The sequence below is a fragment of the Cannabis sativa genome, chromosome 4, assembly GCF_029168945.1.
Source record: "Cannabis sativa cultivar Pink pepper isolate KNU-18-1 chromosome 4, ASM2916894v1, whole genome shotgun sequence".
NCBI classification, from domain to species: Eukaryota; Viridiplantae; Streptophyta; class Magnoliopsida; order Rosales; family Cannabaceae; genus Cannabis; species Cannabis sativa.
Genome location: NC_083604.1, coordinates 57,497,936 through 57,519,393, shown reverse-complemented (window position 1 = coordinate 57,519,393; position 21,458 = coordinate 57,497,936). Strand labels below are relative to the sequence as shown.

At 33.5% G+C, this 21,458-nt stretch overlaps 1 long non-coding RNA gene and 1 other non-coding gene across 2 annotated transcripts; both read right to left on the bottom strand.

The window, feature by feature from the left end:
* Positions 1–3,035: 3,035 nt before the first annotated feature.
* Positions 3,036–5,214, bottom strand: LOC133036528 (uncharacterized). Its single transcript, XR_009687143.1, has 2 exons — positions 4,939–5,214; positions 3,036–3,593 (listed from the first exon to the last, which is right to left on the bottom strand). It is a non-coding gene; the product is annotated as an uncharacterized LOC133036528 (long non-coding RNA).
* An 11,092-nt stretch (positions 5,215–16,306) lies between these two features.
* LOC133037517 (small nucleolar RNA R71) lies at positions 16,307–16,413 on the bottom strand. The gene has a single exon (XR_009687604.1). It is a non-coding gene; the product is annotated as a small nucleolar RNA R71 (small nucleolar RNA).
* Positions 16,414–21,458: the final 5,045 nt, after the last annotated feature.

Sequence of the window (21,458 nt, the reverse complement as noted above, 5' to 3'; positions counted from 1 at the left end):
AATTTTAGGCATTGGTTATTAAGATTCTTTAGATATTTTTTAAGTTAATATCTTTTCGAATATTAACTTAAAATGGAATATTTTCAAATTAAGTGGTTACAACTTAATTTTTGATATTTAATTAAATTTAAATTTGAAAAATATTTAAGTTCTAGATTTTTTCTAATACAACTTAAATTAGATATTTTTTCAAATTTTGTGGAAAAGATACTTAGTCAAATAAGATATTTTCTAGATAGTTATTTCTAGACTACTTATTATTTCTAAAATTAAATAGGAAAATATTATAAATTGTGAAATTAATTATTTAATTAATTTTGGTACAATTTATTTTAAGTATATTTTTCCTAGTATTAAACTAGAAATTAATAATTAAGCCTTCTCTACACTTAATTATTTATTTCTTGAATTTAATACATTTAATTAATTTGAAAATTAAATATCTAAGTTGATTTTTATCATCATACTTAAATATTTCTTTTTCATGACATTTAATTAAATAGAAAATTATTTTTAGTTGAAATTTATTTTTTCAACTAAATTTAAATAATTTTCAAAATATATATTTTTTTCTTTATTTTATTAATCAATTTTCGAAATTGCATTTCTTAAATGCTAGAATTTCGAATTTTATCTTGAAAAATAGATTAAGTTGTAAATTAATTATTTATTTTAATTAATTCTTGGATCAACTTAAATCAATGATTTTTTCATTTATTGATTAATTTAAAATAAATTGAATTAAAGTATATTATTAGAAATTGAATTAATTAGTCAAAGGAAAATCTAGATAGATGATATTTTTGCTTGAAGTATTTTTCTAGTGTATTTAATTAAATAGAAAATTAATATTTAAGTTGATTTTCATCATCATACTTAAATATTTGAAATTTTTCTTATATATTTAATTAAATAGGAAAATTATATTTTTTGTTGTAAATTAATTTTATTAATTAATTTTGGGCCAACATTAAATTAGAATAATTTTTCCAGGATTAATTTTTTATTTTAACATGCATTTTCGAAAATTGTATTCTTAAATACTTTAATTTTTCAAAATGCAATATATATTTATAGAAAATTAAATTTGAGTTGTAAATTAATTTATATTAATTTTGTAACAACTTAAATTGAATATTTTTCTAAATATTTATTGGAAATTATTACTAAGATGGAAATAATTCATGTTATTTTCATATCCATCTAAGTAAAATTTATAAATATTAAATTAAAATTTATATTTAGAATTTTTCATTCTAAATTGGAAATTTTAAATAAATATATATTTAAAATAAATAAATTAAATAAAGAGAATCAAAGAAAATACAACTCACTTTAAATAATGAGCTTGATTATTATTAAGATATTCGATCTCCATTGTTGGTCTTACAAAAGTTAAATGTTTTCAATATAACCTCGAGACTCTAGACTTCGTCCCCCTATGGATGGTTATTCGTTGAACGCATTTAACACTGTAAGATTTCATTTGATAAGTGTTTTGTAAGTTGGGATTTTTTCATATATAACTATATTTAGGTCAGAATTTACTTTTTTATTACCATATGACCAAATAAACAAAATTAAGAAAACTAAAGTTTTTTTTTCAAATATACGACACAGAGACTTCTTCTTCTCCTTGCATAGCAAAATAGTGAGTTTCTCTCCATCGTCAACAACGCTTATTAAGGGGTGGAGATCTGAAATCATCAACCACAGATGATGTAGAAACTATTTTGCGATCTCCATGAACGCCGGCGAAGAACTTTGGGCTGATCTCCATTAACGCCGGCAAGAAGTTTTGCTTAGATGTTCAACCATGGCAACGAGATCACTGTAGAGAGATATCCATGAAGCCAATGAGAAAGAATCAACAATCTAGGAGGAGATCTAGTGGAATCAACGAATATCATGCGATTGAGAGGTCTTCTTGAATTTTTATACCCACACGTTTTGGGTTTTCTTTCAAAAAGAAGATCTAATTTTTATGTAGTTTTTGAAAAAAAAAAAATTGATGTTGTTTAGTGTATTTTTTTCAATTATTTTGTTAATTATTTGTTGTTGTTTGGTTGATTTACATATATTTTCAGTATTTTTATAATTTTCGAAAATCTGGAAGGAAACTACTACATTGAATTTCTGGAAAATATAATAAGAACAATGAGTATGTGTTAAAATTTTAATACAAAAATATGTTGCTTTCACGTTGTTTTTAAGTTTTATTTACGTTGTTTTTTTACCATTCTAAAAATAAAAGTAAAATGTACAAGCGACAGAATAACAACACAAATATAACAATGAATGTGACAGGAAGATATTGCAAATATGAAGAAAATTTACAAATACTCGTGCAATAACAACACCACTAGTTGATTTTGAGTTGTTTTGTGTGTTTGCTATAATTATTTGTTCATCAATTGATATTATTCTGGTTGAAAACAACAAAAATAAAAACTACACAATATCTGCAAAAGAATAATTAAATTATTTTCATGTTATTGTGAAGTTTCTTTGTTTTTGCAACATCTTATTTCAACTTGAAAATATTATATAATATCAAGTTGTTTTCATGTTGTTGTAAAGTTTGTTATGAATTGTTCATACACTACACTAGTTGTTTAACAATTAAAAGAATATGGTTTTACATGTTAAAACAAAAACTTATCTTTATCTCTTACATCCAAACATGAAAAATAATAAGAGAACATTATGTTGATTTTGAATCAAGCATGTGTATTGATAGAAAGAGATTGTAAATATGAAAAAAAAATTACTTATATTTAGTTGTAACATTGTTTGTTGTTTTACGGTTGTTTTAAAGTTGTAAACACGTTGTTTAATTTCATTATTTTTTGAACATGTTACTTTCACGTTGTTTGTACACTTTTAATTTCAGTTGTTAAAATTTGTAGATTTCTTATATTATCAGTTGTTTTTATGGTTTTTTATATCGTTATTAAATAGTTGTTAATAGTTAAAAACAATTACTATCAACTATTGTCTTTTTTTTTTTAAAAAAAATATAATTATACAAATACTTGATGTATAAATTAAAAATATAATAATTGTTGTTTCTTAATGTAGTAAAAGATATAAACAATTAAAAAGAAATTATAATATTCAATATCTCGTACAAGATATATATAAAGTTAACTAGAGAAAATTTTAAAAAATATATATAAAAGTAAAGTTTCTTAAAAAAAAAAATGTCGCTCTTCAACATATACAACCAAAACGAAACACACTTCCTTCTCAATCGTTAATTCATGCACAGTAACTCCAACCTTCTTGAAAGACTTTGGAACATTTTCTTGTACACTTTTGATGTATGCCACTAACTTCATTCTGATCAATTTTGAAGTTTATCATCACTAAAAATCAAGTCTTGTAGCAAGTAAAACAGCATCAAAACAACATTAAACAAACTATAAAACAACTTGCTACTATAAAATATATATATTTTTTTCAAATGAATGAACTATAGCCAGAGAACATTTCAAACAATACAAATAAAAAAAAAACAAATTATAAACCTTGACAATATTTTTCTTTGGAAGCTTCAACTTATCAACAACATCAGATGTCTTATCACCCACCTGAAAATATAATGATGACAAAATTAATAAAGCAATGAACTAATAAAAAACGATTAATAGCTATACAAAAATGTAAATATATCATGTACTGAACAATATAAAAATAACAATGTAACAACTAAAAAATAATAAAAAAATGTAAAACTTAATAAATATGCAACTAAAATAACTCTAAATTAAAATTCAAATACAACTGATAAATGTAAGACCTAACCCAATGATCTAATTTTTTTTTAAAAAAAAAAATTAAGAACCCTAGAATAAGAACCGTATAATAACTACATTAAAACTAAAAAACAACTAATTAGAAACTGAAAAAGTGATAGACATAAACTATTTAAGGTTGAAAAATTCTTCTAACTTAATACATAAAAAAAATAAATAAAACATAACAAAACAGGTCTTTGAACCCAAAAAAAGATAACCAAAACTAATACATTAATCTTTTAATTTGCAATCTCGTCATCATTATCTCGTTTTTTGCTCTGAAAGCCTCTTCAATGGATAACTTGGTGAAATAACAACAACAAAATAAATTAAAAGATGAAACAACTATAAAACAACTTATACACAACGTTAAATCACCTTAGTTATTTAAAGTCTTTAGATAAATCTCTGATTCATAAAATTATAAAACTTAGAAAAATAACTTTGCCAACTTGTGAGATAAATGGACAACAATAAGCATTAAATTTTGAAGTTGAGATCATTTGAAAAAAAAAATTAAAATCAAATCCAAAGAAAATTATTGAATAATAAAACTCTAAATTTGAGTTTTATACCTAACATTTAGATTTGAGCTTCGCCAATAAAAATAAATTAACTGAAAATGCAGCAGCAACAACAACAATTAACAACAATAACAATAGCAGCAATATAAATAAAAAGATGAAAGCAACTATAAAACAACTTATAAACAACAATAAATCAACATATTTATTTAAGATCTGAAGATAAAATTACTAATTCATTAAATTCAGTTCTACAAAATAAAAACAATAATAATATCATGAAGAAACTTAACTTAAAGATGAAAAAAATAGCACAATTGAAGATGCCCTATTTCTTTAGGCTAATAAAAAATATTAACTATGTTAGGCATTTTGTCAAACACATGGAAGGTATGACCTTATATACATATAAATAAAAAACTCAACTTACAGAAGAAGAAAAAATTTCACAAAATTTGTGGGCAAATGGGTAGAATCAACAATAAAGAATCACACTACAACAATATTCTTATAAAACTTTTAAATTAAAATTCTTATATTGATGTAATTTGAAAAGAAAAAAGAAGAAGAAGAAGGAGAAGGAGAAGGAGAAGAAGAAGAAAAGAATAACTTACAAATCAGAGCTTGAAACTATATCAATAGTAGCAAAAAGAAGTTTGAAAGAGATGAAGATGATTTGACCAAGAGATGAAGAAACTCAGAGAGTGTTTCTTTCTCCTTAGACTGCGCCATAGGAAGGTTAAGAAGAAGTTTTGCATGGCAAGAAGGGATGTAGATGGGAGGAATGGAGACGGGAGGAATGGAGACAAGAGGGGCTGAAAGTGAGATGGAAGGATAGAGATGGCTACCACTCTAAATAAATATATGTGAATAGAGGAAGAAGAAAGAAAAATAACAATTTTCGTATAATTGTAATTAGTAAACTTTATAATAGTATTAGAGAAAATTTTAAAATGTAAAAATGTAAAAAAAAGAGAAAGCAAATATAAATGTTAAATATTGGTAAAAAAAGTCACTTAGTGTAAAAATTCCTTGTAAGTTTTCGTCTCTATTAGACTCTCCCCTACGGTGACTACTTAGAGATAAACTTATGAAACATGAAACAATGGTAGAGGCTCATGAAATGAGAATAACCTTGACTCTCGCCTACCGGGACAACGTTGGATTCTTATTTTGATCGAATAAAAGGTTGCTAGAATGGTTTCTATTTTAGATGAGCTGACAACTCTATTCAATAAATGATGCTTTGACTCTCGCCTACCGGGACACTGTATCAGTTTGTTGAAAACCTTGGAAATTATTAAGGATTGTATGTTTTAGTATTTTCACTAGTCATTCCTACTTGCTATATGTTTATAATTTCTGAATTGTGTATGAATTTATATTGAACCATGTTATTTTCTGTTATTAAGTTGTAGTTTAATTTCGAATCTTCATTGTTGGTCTAACATGTTTGTTTTTCTAATGAGATAAATCCCTAATGGATTTTCACCATTAGACATACATAATAGTGTAAGATCTCGAAAGATAAGTATTGTATATGCGACATCTAACTGTTCATCAATTGATGACACCTTAGACTAGTATTTTTACAATATGAAACAAGAAGATTACATAAATAAGATTACTTTGACTTTCGCTAATCGAAGCATCGTTGGATTCTTATTTTAAACGAAATTATCCTAATTCCTCTTAGCTTATTCATTTCGAATTAGCTTTCAAAACATATAATTGGATGAATGGTCTATAAATCATTTCATGTCATTTTATATGACGCATATGATTATAATCCCGAAATTCTATTCCCAATTGATATAAATCCTCAATCTTAGAAATCTCCTACTTGTATGGGCAAATCAGACTTAGAGTTTGTATTAGTAGTGGTGGTCCAAGAAAGAATTACTCATTATATTTGGTTGAATTTAAGTCTTTGACTTTAATTTTAGAATCCAAACAGAAATTTTTCTTATATTTCTAATTCCAGAATACAATACAGTTACACTTTCTCAAGTGTTTAATATCCATCTTCTATTAATGGATTAAAACTGTATGGAATATGAGTTAGGTATTCTGTGACCAGGATCCACTTGAACTATTCTAAGAACTCTTTGATGTAACTAAACCTATGTCATCAAAAGACTCTACCACATTTTTTTAATCTATGGCATTTGTATCTTGTTCATAGTGGATTTGACAAGATCAATCTCTGCAAAGAGTTAATATGCCTATATCCACTGAAAGTAGTTCATCTCATTCGCAGATGGATGTACATTCATGGGTGGATATGAGTTTTTCGTTGTATTCTTAAAACGATCACTCTAGATTATACCTTATGCAAAGAAATTTAAAATGTTTGAAAAATTTCTTAAATTTCTAGCAATGGTTAAAACCATTAAGGTAAGTGGTTAAAGATCTTGCGAACTGATAGGGGTGGAGAAATAGTTAGTTGATATGCAGTTCAAAGATCATTAAATTGATTTTTGAATTATATCCAAACTTACCTCCCCAGATATTTCGAGTTGCATGTTGATGATTAGTTACTAGTCGTTGCCTAATTCCTTCTATGGTAATACAATTTCAGAATGATGTAATGGTTGTATACTTGATGTAAATCATTACTAGATTCATGGATGACCTAATCAAAATCTTAAGAAAAGCTAGAACTGTTAACCATGTTTTCTTAGCTATTCTAAGTGATTAGGGGTGGACCATCCCATTGTCAATAGATAAGAAAGTGTTTGTTCAAACAAATACTACTTTTCTAAGAAAATGACTAAGTCTGAAAACAAGTAGCAAATAAAGGAGATATTTAATTCTTGATTCCAAAAGTGTTCTATCATCTTATATAACATATGATGATCCCACTGCCTCTGTTGTCTTGTCACAACCAAAGAGCTTAATACCATTTAGTTTTCTTAGACATAATTCACGGTGCCTTGTCGTAGTGGGAGAGTTTCTAGGAACTCACCTTCTTATGACTTGGGAGACACTAGTGATTAAAATCCATTGTGAGTTTAAACAAGTAATGGATTGTCAAGATAAGAAACTAAGAAGAAAGCCAATAGAACTGTGGTTTAATCCATTCACATGGAGTAACCTAAAGTTTTCTATTACAAGGACATAAAAGGAAATTTTCGTTTATAAGGCTATTCTATGGACTTAACAAAACTTCCTGTTCCTAGTATTATAGGTTTGAGTTTATCTAAACCTATGGCTTGTGGTATACCTGGTAATTACTTACTCTAATGCAAGCAACTTACTTTAGTAAGATGCTGAAGCATTTTCTTTCTAATGGCAATCTATAGAAGATTCACAACTTCTTAGGTATAGATTTTATTTATCTAAGGAAAAGTCTTAACTATTCCAGAAAAGATAAAGCCATGAAAGAATTTCTTATATCAACAGTGAGAGGTCTTAGATATGCTTTTGTATGCCTTAGACCGTACACCGCCGTTGAGTGGGAGTAATGAGTAGGTATCAGATTAATCCAGGAGAAGAACATTGGAAGACAATCAAGTAAATCTTAAGATTAAGAAGAGGAACTATATGTTAGTCTATAAGGGTGTGTTTAAAACTCTTAGACTACACCATATCAGATTTCGAAATTTGCCTTTGTGCTAGTAAATCTTTCTGATAAGATGGTGGTTACTCTGGGGGTGGAATAGTGATTTTGGAGAAGTGTAAAAACCTATCTGAAGTCTCTAGGTCTACCAGAAAGGGACTGGATGTTAAAGCTGCAGGAAAGGTACTTATTCAGTCTAAGGAAAGTTCTATACATCTTTGGCATCATTCCAAATTGTCTTAAACTACTAGTGTTAATTTCCTGATTAACCAAAAGTAGTTGCCAAAGATATAGAATCCAGTATCCCAAGAGAGTAAACATATAGAGAGGAATTTCACATTATCAATGATTTTGTGATTAAGGAAGAGTAATAGTGGAGAAAAGGTTGTGGTTAATTTAACCTTTCAGATCCTATTACGAGGAGTTTGTTTTATATTAGTGCAAGTGGGAGTTTGTTGGGTTTTATGCCCTAAATAAAACTCATTTCAATATAATCAGATTTGCTTATTAATATAGATCAGAAATAACATTTAATGTTGCATGGTTCACATGATTTATTTCATGATTATATGTACATAATGTATAAATTCATCTGAAACCCTTTTCACATATTTGATCCTGTTTATTGTGCCGTCAACACATTGGAAAGTAAACATGACTATGTGAATAAAGTTTCCTAGATTTATCAGACACAGGGATTTACTGATATGATAATCTACAACAAGAGTTTACTTGTATTTGGAGAAATACTATGTTCTTTCCAGAACATTGGTTAAAGTAAAGCTCTGGTTGGATGCATGGAGTATGCATCGGAAGGGACCGATATTGAACTTTGACTTAGATTTAATTAAACTTACCGTAAAATCTATTCAAGTCAATATCGCCTAGTTGATCCTAGATCAAATGATCTTAATCCTGATATGATTAGGCTCAATCTCGAGAGGCTATTCGTGTTCTTTGATTTGTTAGTTAAGCCTACTTTTAGGTCAGGGTGATACGTACATTTTGGGAACACGGTAGTGCAATTGAGTGGGAGCGCTAGCATAAACATGGAATCTATAGCTTTTATCTGGCAAATAGTAAGCAAAGGATGATCTCCTTCGAGCTTGACCAAACGAACATAAATGGTGGAGTACTCATTTCACATAAGCTGAAATATCATTTATACGGGGTCAAGTGTTTTAAGGAATAAATACATTGTAGGGTGTAACGGTAATTTAATCCCTTTACAGTGTAGATCATTCATATAGAGGATCATTGATCACATTAGGATTATAACAATGGATAACTAATGATGTGTCTATATGGTGGAACATATAGAGCATTCTATATACTGAGAGTGCTATTCTAAGTTCTATGCGTGGATTCAACGAAGAATTAATAAGTTATAGTGAATTTTAGTGCTAAATTCTTGATCTACTTATTGGAAGCTCGGTTATATAGACCCATGGTCCCCCCACTAGTTGAGATAATATTGCTTGTAAGACTCATGTAATTGGTTTTGATTAATCAATTATAATTCTCAAATTAGACTATGTCTATTTGTGAATTTTTCACTAAGTAAGGGCGAAATTGTAAAGAAAGAGTTTATAGGGGCATATTTGTTAATTATGATACTTTGTATGGTTCAATTAATGAATATGATAAATGACAATATTATTTAATAATTATTTATAGTTATTAAATAGTTAGAATTGGCATTTAAATGGTTAAATTAGGAAATTGGCATTTTTGAGAAAATCAGATACAAAAGGTGTTAAAATTGTAAAATTGCAAAAAGCAAGGCCCAATCCACTAAGTGTATGGCCTGCCACTTTTGTAGGAAATTTAAACTGATATTTTCATTATTTTAATGCCAAATAATTCAAACCTAACCCTAGTGGAATGCTATAAATAGATAGTGAAGGCTTCAGGAAAATTACACTTAAATTTTCTATTTTTCCTTCAGAGAAAAAACTGACCCTTTCTCTCTCCCTATCTTTAGCTGCCACTTCTTCTTTCTCTTCCCTCTTGAATTTCGAAATCCTTAGTGTATGAGTAGTGCCCACACACAGCAAGTGATACCTCAATCATAGTGAGGAAGATCGTGAAGAAAGATCATCAGCAAAGGAGTTTCAGCATCAAAGATTCAGAGAAAGAGATCCAGGTTCAGATATTGATAATGCTCGCTACGTAAAGGAATCAAGGGCTAGATATCTGAACGGAAGGAGTCATTATATTCCGCTGCACCCAATGTAAGGTTTCTTTAACTTTATATGTGTTTATTTCATCGTTTTAGAAAGTTCATATTTAGGATGTTAATAAACATACTTGTGAGTAGATCTAAGATCCTGGTAAAATAATTTCCAACATGATCACGGTTAGGCTATCTGAGTTGACAAAGAATGGTCGGGCCTTAGATTTCTGCACCAGGTTCAACCCGAACTGAATTGCTAGACATTCAGCCATAACAGTCGATCTGTAACCCTCTAGGAAAATTACTTCAGCAGCTACCAGACGACCTTCATGATCACGGATGACTGCTGCAATTCCACTACCTTGCTGATCCTTTCCAAATGCTGCATCACAGTGCAGAGAGAAGTAACCTCTCGGAGGAGCCACCCAGCATTTGGGTCTTGACACTTCCTTCACTGCACTAGTCTCATGGGGCTGCTGCAGAGCATTATCAACGAAATCCATGGCCCAAGGAGTCCAGCTTTTTAAATTAATATTTTTATTCTGAAAAATACGCTGGTTTCTTTGGTTCCAAACCATCCAACTTAACTCCAAAAACGATTCAAACTTGTGTTTGGAGCAGTTTTGTTCCATATGCATGAGAAACTCCTGGAGGTCTGTCATCATTCCGAGACCAGTGGGGAATAAATGCCAGTACCCTGCTGCTTTCCAAACAGATTTCAGGCTAGGACAGTTCCAAAGCGCATGTCCAATTGTCTCCTCTTTGCTCCAACATCCCGAGAAAGTCTTGTCAATTTTTATGCCTCTTTTTACCAATTCTGTCTTTGTGGGAAGCCAGTTATGGCAAACACGCCAAACAAAGTTCTTCATTTTCGGAGTTAAATTAGAGTGCCAAATCCCTTTCCACCATCTTCTTACCATTGACTTATCTGATGTCTCCGCTGCCTGTTCCTCTATTCGATTCCAAATGTACCCACTAGCCACCTGGTACTCTCCATAAGTTGTATAGTGCCAAATTAATTCATCCTCGCCACAACCTCTTCGAGTTTTAATCCCCAATATCCAAAGGATATCTTCTTTATGCATTTTTTCCTCTATGGACTGCACTATCCAATCACCATTTGCATCAACAAGAGAGTCCACATAAGTATTGGGAGGAACCGAAGCTGGTGCTCTGAGAAGGAATGGGGCTCCTCGAGGTATCCATCGATCTTCATTTATTCTCACTTTGCTTCCATCAGTCACTCTCCACCGCATCCCTTTAACAAGTAACTCACAGCCCCATAAAATGCCTCTCCACACATTAGAACACCAATTGCCGAGTCCAGCCTCTATGAAATTAGAATTCGGGTAGTAAAGAGCCTTTAAGACTTGAGCAAACAAACTTTTCGAATTTGTGATAAGTCTCCAGTCTTGTTTTGCAATCAAGGCTTGATTGAAGTCTTCATGATCCCTAAATCCCATACCTCCCGACCATTTGTCTTTGCAAAGCTTCTCCCAATTTCCCCAATGGATTTGGTGTTTTTCTGTTGTAGAACCCCACCAGAACCGAGCAATTAGAGATTGAATCTCACTTATTAGTCCCTTTGAAATTCTAAAGCAGCTCATCACATACACCGGGATAGCTTGGATTATTGATTTGATCAACATCTCGCGACCGACTTGAGAAAAAAGACCCATCTTCCAACCTTGGAGTTTTTCCCAAACCTTGTTGCGAACCAATCCAAATGCTTCTTTCTTGTTTTTACCAACAAAGGCGGGTAGGCCTAAATACTTCGAGTGGTTTTCCGTAAAAGTAACTCCTAATGAAGCAGCCAATCGTTGACCATCCGTACTTCTGATCTTTCTACCAACACATAAGTTGGACTTGTTGAAGTTAATGCATTGGCCTGATAAAGATGAGTAAACCCGAAGCACCTCCTCAAGGGCTTTTCCTTCCTCCATCGAAGCATCCAAGAAGATTAAACAGTCATCCGCAAACAACAGATGGGTCAATCTTTTCTCTAAATTGCCAAAGCGGAGACCATGAATTTTATTTTCTCGGCTTGCTTCATTTAATAAACACGATAGCCCCTCCGAGCAAATAAGAAATAAAAATGGCGATAGAGGATCTCCTTGCCTTAACCCTCTCTCCGGTATGATGTACCCCCTAGCCTCTCCATTTAACAAAACCGAGAAGGTAACTATCTTAACACACCCCATAATCTTTCGAATCCATTGCTCGTCATAACCCAAACATTTCATCATTCCTTCAAGGAAGTCACATTCGACCCGATCGTAGGCTTTTGATATATCCAGCTTAAGAGCCATCTTCTTCCCATTCCCAAACCGACCTTTCTTTATACAATGGAGGCTCTCAAACCCGAGAATGGCGTTATCTTGAATTTGTCTCCCTTTTATGAAAGCACTTTGGTTTTTCGATATCACCTTCTTCATACTCAATTTCATTCTATTAGCTAGACATTTGGAGATCACCTTGTATATAACATTACATAAACTTAAGGGCCTGAATTCTCCCACCATGGTAGGTTCCTTAACTTTGGGAATTGGACAAAGTAAAGTGTCATTTAAGCAGCTGCAGTTCATACCATTATTTAATACCTCTAAGCATGTTGCTATAACCTCGTGACCCACTTCTTTCCAATGATTGTGGTAGAATAACCCCGGTAGACCATCTTTCCCTGGAGCTTTGAGGGGGTGGATTTGATCAATGGCTTATTTAACCTCTTCCTTAGTGAATTCCTCCAGAAGCATAGAGTTGTCATGGTTGGATAACCAGTTTGGAACACATCTGTTGAGTATTTCTGTAACGCCCTAATGCTAAGGCACGCTACAGTGCTTTTTCAATTATTGTGCAATCTTTGCTAATCAAAGAAATTTCTCGAAAAACGTGTCAAATTAAAACTTTTGCATTAAATACTAAACTTTGTAATTTAATAAAATATTTACAAGTGCCGGGATCCCGTTTTTTTTAAACTTTATAAGATTTACTTTTCAAGCATACATTCCAAAATATACAGATTTACAGGTCGCACAGCGACTTTCAAAATACAACTCCCAGATGTCCCGAGACCGAACACTCCAGGTCGCGCTGCTTGACATGTACAATCTCACCCGAGCTCAGGTTCACTCCTGTTCAGCCTTCGCCTTTCCTTTACCTACACATGGAAGCAGAAACTGTGAGTCAACAGACTCAGTAAGAAATGCATATAACATATCATATAATATCCGACCTGTAAGTAGGCGCCCATACACCTATTTACAGAGCTTAACAGATGAGTATGAACGTTCAACACTAGAGTACAACCACTATACCACATACACGTCGTACCTCACAATACGAGTGTTGGTAGGGTTTACCCCGAATATTGAGTAACACTGAGTGATGTACCACACACCTGAGCATTTTCCCGTGCCCGTGTTGGTATCACTGTATCGTACTCATAATGACAATAATCACTATACCAATGCACTCGGTAACTTATTCATACAAGTGTTGGTAGTGTAAAACATAATTTAAGCATGCATATACAAACACATATACACACATTCAGATAATCACATCATACATTATACACAGTTCTTACCTGTTTTCCGAATTCAAGTGTGCTGGCCGACCTGAACGGAATTTCTGTGCTAGATGGATGCCCTAATCCCATTTTGAAACCGGGTAAGTCACATGATTAAAACCCTAATCCCGGGAACCCAAAACTAAAACCCTAGGTTCTGCTATACTCTCGAGGGGTTATTCTAACTCTATAAATGGGGAAACACCCAACCAAGGCACTGAAATGGACAAAAATTGAGAAACGAAGTGTTCGGGATTCCTGCCAAAACCGGCTAGCCGGTTTTTGTGGCACTGCAAACCGGCTAGCCGGTTTGCACCAGTAATCCCAAATCACTTCATCTCTTGCTCAATTTTCCACCAAATGTTACCAAACTTTCCAGAGCACCTATTCAAAGCATAAACAATAAAACCCAGCCAGTATTTAACAGAAAAACACACCAAATCTATTTATGCCATTAAAGCTCAAAGCTTTGAACTCAAAGCTCAAAATTGCATACAACCTAATCCAACAATCAAAACCAGCCACAAGAAGCTAAAACCAACTCAATTAAACCCTATGATTCGAACCTTAAGCAAGCCTAAACCTAACAGCCACTAAATCTCAAAATTAAAAGTTCAAACTAACTTTTAAAGCTTCAAAACATAACACTATAGTTCTAGGGTTACCTTTGATTGCTCCTCCTTCAATCCCTAGCTTAAATTGTTAGGCTATTTTTAGCCTATGTTTTGGATCTAATTTATGTGCGTTTTTAGCTGTGTTGGGACGGAATTACGCTTGTTTTCTATGTTTTCAGGTTCTTTGAAATAAAAGAGGTCTCGGGTGCAGAAATTCGTTAAAAGATGTGCTGAGCCGAAGAAAACACAATTTCTGAGTAATTGTGCACATCTGGCCGCGGCTAAACACAACCTGGCCGCGGCTAGATTTCGAGAATCTAGAGGCTTCAGTCGCCGCGGCGATGAAGAGGTTCGCCGCGGCCATTTAAAAGATACAGAGAGACCCCTTATTTTTAATTATCTCGCCGCGGCGAGAGGAAGCTTGGCCGCGGCGAGATCCCGTACGGACCAGGGGCATTTTCGTCCATCGAACCCTAAATTTCAGTTATAAATAGAAAACTGCGATTGGAAGTCTGGGAGAGCGATTAGAAACCCTAAAATACAGCTGAGAGCGGCAGGAAGAGCACAGAGATTGAAGTGAAGATCCAGAATTCATCCACCAACAGTTCTTTTCTTTATTCCTCTTTAATTTATTTATGTTGAATATTGCTATAGGAATGGTTATGGATTTGTTTCTGAACTAAATTTCCCATTTAGGGAGGATGATGATTGTTGTTTAATGTTCTGCCTAGTTAATGTTTAATTACCATTCCTCAATTCTTGTGTGTGAAATTATCTTAATTTGTTCTTAATTTCATGTTTAAGATTGATCACCTTGTGCATGCTCTATGATCTCAATTCGAAATCTGAAAAGTGAGAATTGAGAATGCTAAAATTAAGATAATCAATGTTCTATGTGAAACGAAAGTATTTGCATGACTTATGTGACGAGTAGATTATTACTTAATGCTGATTTCATGTTAGTTTAATTAAGGAATTAATTAGATAACATGTGGTTTAGAATCTAGAAGATCTGAAAGGAGCTAGGTTATTTCATAATCTGTCATTCACTCCAAGAATAGGATAGTAATTAATCATTAACGATTTGGGTAAACAACAACAGGATTCTCCTCCCTATTATCTCATCTTGCTCAACTTTAAATTGCGTTATTAAGTTTTCTGAATTTCTTTCATATTTTACTGTTTTTAAATCATAATTGCTTCCGATTTACTGAATAGAATCATAAGTATAATTTAGTGGTACTTAATCCAATTCCCTGTGGGATCGACCTCACCTGTGTGAGATTTACTACTTGATTGCGTATACTTGCGTAGTGTTTAAAATTATAGCAACAAGTTTTTGGCGCCGTTGCCGAGGAATTGTTAAAGATTAATATTACATAAAATTATACTAACTTCTACTTTAGTATATTTTCTCTTGCTGATTTTTTTTTTCTAACCTTTTTCTTGCAATAATTTCTTGATCTATTTCAGGAATCCTAAGTGCATGCGCCGTCAAGGACAAACAGTCATATTACCAGTTGATCCTGAAATCGAGAAAAATTGCAGGAGGAATCGAAAGAACAAGAGGCAAGAAAGAGTTTCAGCAACTGTTGAAACATCAAAGATCATGGCTGCCAATGTGAACAATAATGCTGGAAACAATGGGGGTAATAACGGTAATAATGGAGGTGCCGTGGAAGATCAAGCTAATGGCCGTAGCTTGAGAGATTACATTCTCCCTACTCTGACGGGAGTGCAGTCATGTATCAGGCCACCGGCAGTGGATGCAAATAATTTCGAGATTAAGCCTGCCATACTACAAATGGTGCAGTCTTCAGTCCAGTTTGGTGGACTCCCTTCTGAAGACCCCACTCTGCATCTATCGAACTTCATGGAGTTATGTCAGACCTTCAAAGTCAATGGGGTTAGTGATGACGCCATCCGTTTGAGACTGTTTCCATTCTCACTGAGAGAGCGAGCCAAGAGTTGGTTGATCTCCTTGCCACCAAATTCTATAGCAACATGGACAGACTTAGCAACAAAATTTCTGTCTAAATTCTTCCCTCCAGCAAAGTCTGCAAAGCTGCGAGGAGAAATAAACAACTTCTGTCAGCAAGATAATGAATCTCTCCATGAGGCTTGGGAGAGGTTTAAAGATCTAATCAGAAAATGCCCTCATCATGGCATAGAGAAGTGGATGCTGGTTCACAATTTCTACAACGGGTTGGTTGGTAACACTAGAACTCTGATAGATGCAGCAGCTGGTGGAGCTTTTATGAGAAAGAGTGCTAATGAGGCTTACGATCTATTGGAGGAGATGGCTCTAAATAATCAGTAGTGGCCAACTGAAAGGAGTCAAACTAAGAAAGTAGCTGGTGTGCTAGAGGTTGATGCCATCACAAAATTGACAGCTCAAGTTGAGGCCTTGACAAAGCTGATTGCAGGGCAAGCTAAACAAGCCCAAGTTATTTGTGAGATATGTGGAGGCAACCATCACTTTTCAGAGTGTCAGGCAGATGTGGATAATTTGCCAATGGATCAAGCAAAAGCCATTGGGAACTACTCCCAAAATAATAATTATGGGCACAACCAACAGGGGTTCTACCAGCAGAGAAATCAGCCCCAACAAAACCAACAACAAAGTCCTAGTGGCTCCAATATCCAAGCTGATTTATTGCTCCAATTCATGATGGAAACTAGAGCCTCTATTAAAACTCTAGAAACTCAAATGGAACAATTGGCTACTCAAGTGGCAAACCAAGCTCAAGGAAATTCAGCTAGCACTAGTGAGGCAAAAGGAAAAGAGCAATGTAAAGCAATTTCCTTGAGGAGTGGAAAGAATTATGATGGGCCTGATGTGGTACAACCATTCAATGAAGAAGTTAAAGATCAATCAGCACCAACTCCAACATCAATAGAAAAGAAAACTACTGATAGCCCTGCACCACCACAACAGTCTCCACCAATCAGTATTGATCATCATGTGAAGATACCTTATCCTCAGAGACTCCGAAAGACCAATCTAGACAAGCAGTTTACAAAATTTCTAGAGGTTTTCAAAAGACTACACATCAACATTCCTTTTGCTGAAGCCTTGGAACAAATGCCCCGTTATGTGAAGTTCATGAAGGAGATATTGTCTAAGAAGAGAAAAATGGAGGACTATGAAACAGTGGCATTAACTGAGGAGTGTAGCGCCATTTTGCAAAAGAAACTACCGCCCAAGCTTAAAGATCCGGGTAGTTTCAATATTCCATGCTCTATAGGGGGTTCAGTGGAAACTAAAGCTCTATGTGATCTGGGAGCAAGCATTAATCTAATGCCGTTGTCTGTCTTCAAAAGGCTAGGATTGGGAAAAGCAAAGCCCACAACAGTGACTCTACAACTAGCGGATCGTTCTCTAACTCATCCTCGTGGCATAATTGAAGATGTACTGGTGAAGGTTGGTAAGTTTATCTTCCCTGCTGATTTCTTAATTCTTGATATGGAGGAAGATTCAACTATTCCCATTATTTTGGGAAGACCATTCTTGGCCACGGGTCGAGCATTAATAGATGTTCAAAAGGGGGAGTTAAAGTTGCGAGTCCAAGATGAAGAGGTCAATTTTAATGTTTTTGCCCCAACTGACATTCCTACCTGTTGCAAGATTGAGGTGGTGAAGGGTTCTTTTGTTAAAACTGATAAGAAGAAAGCAAAGCCTAAAGAGCGACTTCGAACGATTCAGCGTCGTTGGAAAAGATTGATGTGTGGTAGTTCTGAAGGTGAGCTTACTCTTGTGCAAAACTCTGAAATCAACACTATTGGTGGTAAATTTTCTTCATTTAGTGCGAGGGCTCTTTTGAATGCAAAGGGTGGACTTGATCCCTTCTGATGGGGCTCAGGTAAGTTTCTCTCACCCTGGTTTATTTTCATACATTGGGGACAATGTGCATTTTAGTTTGGGGGGGGAGACTTAAATTTTTCAGTTTATTTGTTTTAGTTTAGTTTGTTTTAGTTTTTTTAGTCTTGTGTGATAGCTAAATTGAAAGATTGATTGAATTGTTGTTATTCACTTGTGCAATGGATTAAAACATAACTGTGTGCTTGACTTGCAACTGTTTGAATTAAGATGGATGTGTGCTAGGAAGTGATTCATGTAGATTTAAAGCATTTGTTATTCTCACATATCACTTGTGTTCTATTTGGATTGTGGAATGATTGACTTGACATGAAATAGAATTTGTTTGACATACTCTCTTGAAGCGAAATCCTTGATGATTTTTGTTTGGAAAATGATTTAGGCAAATTTTCTTTGGATCGATTGAGCCTTCCAAGCCTACCTAAAAAATTTTATCCTTAGTATACCCAAAGTTGAGCCTTAGCCTATTCTAAAAAAAATTTCACCACTTAACTAAGCTGAATTCGTTATCTTTAACTACTTTCACCCTCAACATACCTTATTATGCCATAAGCTTTTAAGCCAGTTTGGGGGGGATAAATTGTTGTAAGTGGGGGAATAATTTTTGCAGTAAGAGATTAAAAAAAAAATTAAATAGTTGTTATGTGTTGTGCCTCTATTGAAAAAAAGAGAAAGAAGAAAAAAAAGAGAAAAATGACATGTGATAATTTCTTCTTGAGAATCAATTGTGAACAATGGGGTAGGCACATAGGAAAAAATATGCAATCTCTTACTATCTTCTTTGGGATATATGAAAAAAAAAATGGATAAGTGTGGGTGCTTGTTTGGTATAATTGTGCTTATGGTATAATGTAACCTAAATGACTTCTCATCTACCCGTTTTGCCTAAGCCATGCTATTATAACCGAAAAAGACCTTTTGATTCCAAATAGAAATTTGTCAACATTAGTGGAGAGAGGTATGTCATTCAAACTTATTGATCATGTGTTAGTGGGATGTTGGAAAGTTTAGAACAGTTGTGATATTGATGGCAATTGCGATGCTTTATGTTTGTATGAATTACTTACTTGTAAATTGCACATTCAACTTAGTTCTTAGAGTTGGCAAGTTGAAATTCTGGTTATTGATGGATTGAAGTTGTGCAGGTGGTGGTAACAATTAAATTGTTGGAAAGTTTAGCTATCATTGTCAGTTTGTTTTTAGTTTAGTCTTAGTTTACTCGGGGACGAGTAAAGAGTCAGTTTGGGGGAGTTTGTTAGGCTATTTTTAGCCTATGTTTTGGATCTAATTTATGTGCGTTTTTAGCTGTGTTGGGACGGAATTACGCTTGTTTTCTATGTTTTCAGGTTCTTTGGAATAAAAGAGGTCTCGGGTGCAGAAATTCGTTAAAAGATGTGCTGAGCCGAAGAAAACACAATTTCTGAGTAATTGTGCACATCTGGCCGCGGCTAAACACAACCTGGCCGCGGCTAGATTTCGAGAATCTAGAGGCTTCAGTCGCCGCGGCGATGAAGAGGCTCGCCGCGGCCATTTAAAAGATACAGAGAGACCCCTTATTTTCAATTATCTCGCCGCGGCGAGAGGAAGCTTGGCCGCGGCGAGATCCCGTACGGACCAGGGGCATTTTCGTCCATCGAACCCTAAATTTCAGTTATAAATAGAAAACTGCGATTGGAAGTCTGGGAGAGCGATTAGAAACCCTAAAATACAGCTGAGAGCGGCAGGAAGAGCACAGAGATTGAAGTGAAGATCCAGAATTCATCCACCAACAGTTCTTTTCTTTATTCCTCTTTAATTTATTTATGTTGAATATTGCTATAGGAATGGTTATGGATTTGTTTCTGAACTAAATTTCCCATTTAGGGAGGATGATGATTGTTGTTTAATGTTCTGCCTAGTTAATGTTTAATTACCATTCCTCAATTCTTGTGTGTGAAATTATCTTAATTTGTTCTTAATTTCATGTTTAAGATTGATCACCTTGTGCATGCTCTATGATCTCAATTCGAAATCTGAAAAGTGAGAATTGAGAATGCTAAAATTAAGATAATCAATGTTCTATGTGAAACGAAAGTATTTGCATGACTTATGTGACGAGTAGATTATTACTTAATGCTGATTTCATGTTAGTTTAATTAAGGAATTAATTAGATAACATGTGGTTTAGAATCTAGAAGATCTGAAAGGAGCTAGGTTATTTCATAATCTGTCATTCACTCCAAGAATAGGATAGTAATTAATCATTAACGATTTGGGTAAACAACAACAGGATTCTCCTCCCTATTATCTCATCTTGCTCAACTTTAAATTGCGTTATTAAGTTTTCTGAATTTCTTTCATATTTTACTGTTTTTAAATCATAATTGCTTCCGATTTACTGAATAGAATCATAAGTATAATTTAGTGGTACTTAATCCAATTCCCTGTGGGATCGACCTCACCTGTGTGAGATTTACTACTTGATTGCGTATACTTGCGTAGTGTTTAAAATTATAGCAACATAAATTCAGAGAATTTGGAAGGAAAAATTGATCCTTGCTCTGGTTTTGTCTCAGCCGAAAAAGAGAAAGAGAGAGAGTTCAAGAGAAATGCAATTTCCTTTTAATTTTGACTTTTTCTTCAAATAAAAAGAATTAACCTAATCTAATAGCTTGCTGAATAAAATGGACAGGTGTCCCCACCCTAGGCAGCCACCAAATCACTTAGCAACAAATTACCAATTTGCCCTTTAAGTTAACCATTTAGGTGTTTCAAAAGCTAGGGGTAAAATGGTCAATTTCTATAACCCCGCTCAATCCCGATAAAATATTTTTCCTAAAATATTTCCCACTATGAAATAAGGTTCTAAACTTACCCATGTGATCAATCTAGCCATCCATCGCATTTTCCGTTGTCGCCGAACAAAAATTACAAAATAACATATTACACATATAAGCTAGATAATACCCCTATAGTTTAACAAAATCTCCGGAATTGAGAAATTATAACTCTAATATTTATTTCTAAATATTGGGGTCCACAATTAAATTAATTCACAAATAATAATAAAATAATAAAAATTAGTGCTAATTGCCTTTACTAATCCATATACTAGAGCGGTCATTACAATTTCAGTCATATTCGGATTCGGCCTTGAAGATGAAAAAAGATCTGTGTAATACCGAACCAATATTTCCTCTATCTCGTTGTCTTGGTTACACCACCTCAATTGTTCATCGAAAAGACTGCTGATCGTATTTTTCTTCTTCCTTTGAGAGGCCTTGTGATGGAAGTATTTCGTATTGCGATCTCCATGTGTAAGCCAAAGAGCCCAACTTCTTTGTTTCCATAAAAG